This window comes from Corapipo altera, unplaced genomic scaffold, assembly GCF_003945725.1.
Source record: "Corapipo altera isolate COAL_440 unplaced genomic scaffold, ASM394572v1 48718, whole genome shotgun sequence".
Taxonomy (NCBI): domain Eukaryota; kingdom Metazoa; phylum Chordata; class Aves; order Passeriformes; family Pipridae; genus Corapipo; species Corapipo altera.
The window spans coordinates 677-1,632 of NW_020890566.1; the positions used below are offsets into that span (position 1 = coordinate 677).

Here is a 956-nt window from a genome sequence, read left to right on the forward strand (position 1 = left end):
TTTTGGGGTGGTTTTGGGGTACATCTCTGGTCCCTCCTGACCCTCTGTGCCCCCTCCCCAGCCCAAGGTGGTGTGGCTGAAGAACCAGGTTTTGGGGTCACCTTGGGGGGTGTTTTGGGGTGGATTTTTGGGGGTCACTCCCCCTGTAAGTAGAAGTGGATTCACCCCGAGGTGTGGGTGTTTTTGGGGTGTTTTTGGGGTGTTTTTGGGGTACATCTCTGGTCCCTCCTGACCCTCTGTGCCCCCTCCCCAGCCCAAGGTGGTGTGGCTGAAGAACCAGGTGTGGGTGTTTTTGGGGTGTTTTGAGGTGGATTTTTGGGGTCACTCCCCCCATAAGTAGGGGATGGATTCAGACCCAGGTGTGGGTGTTTTTGGGGTGTTTTTGGGGTGCATTTCTGGTCCCTCCTGCCCCTCGGTGCCCCCTGGCCAGCCCAAGGTGGTGTGGCTGAAGAACCAGGTTTTGGGTGGTTTTGGGGTGTTTTTGGGGTACATTTCTGGTCCCTCCTGCCCCTCGGTGCCCCCTCCCCACCCAGCCCAAGGTGGTGTGGCTGAAGAACCAGGTTTTGGGTGTTTTTGGGGTACATTTCTGGTCCCTCCTGACCCTCGGTGCCCCCTGCCCAGCCCAAGGTGGTGTGGCTGAAGAACCAGGTGTGGGGTTCACCTTGGGGGGGGTTTTGGGGTGGATTTTTGGGGGTCACTCCCCCTGTAAGTAGAAGTGGATTCACCCCGAGGTGTGGGTGTTTTTGGGGTGTTTTTGGGGTGGTTTTGGGGTACATCTCTGGTCCCTCCTGACCCTCTGTGCCCCCTGGCCAGCCCAAGGTGGTGTGGCTGAAGAACCAGGTTTTGGGGTCACCTTGGGGGGTGTTTTGGGGTGGATTTTTGGGGCTCACTCCCCCCATAAGTAGGGGATGGATTCACCCCGAGGTGTGGGTGTTTTTGGGGTGTTTTTGGGGTGG

At 57.9% G+C, this 956-nt stretch overlaps 1 long non-coding RNA gene across 1 annotated transcript in view; it reads left to right on the top strand.

Annotated features, from left to right (window-relative positions):
* LOC113942433 overlaps positions 1–946 on the top strand; it is a 1,403-nt gene extending 457 nt beyond the window's left edge. Inside the window, exons 3-4 of the long non-coding RNA XR_003525917.1 lie at positions 308–457; positions 732–946. This is a non-coding gene — a long non-coding RNA (uncharacterized LOC113942433). The remainder of the gene's footprint in view (positions 1–307; positions 458–731) is intronic.
* Positions 947–956: the final 10 nt, after the last annotated feature.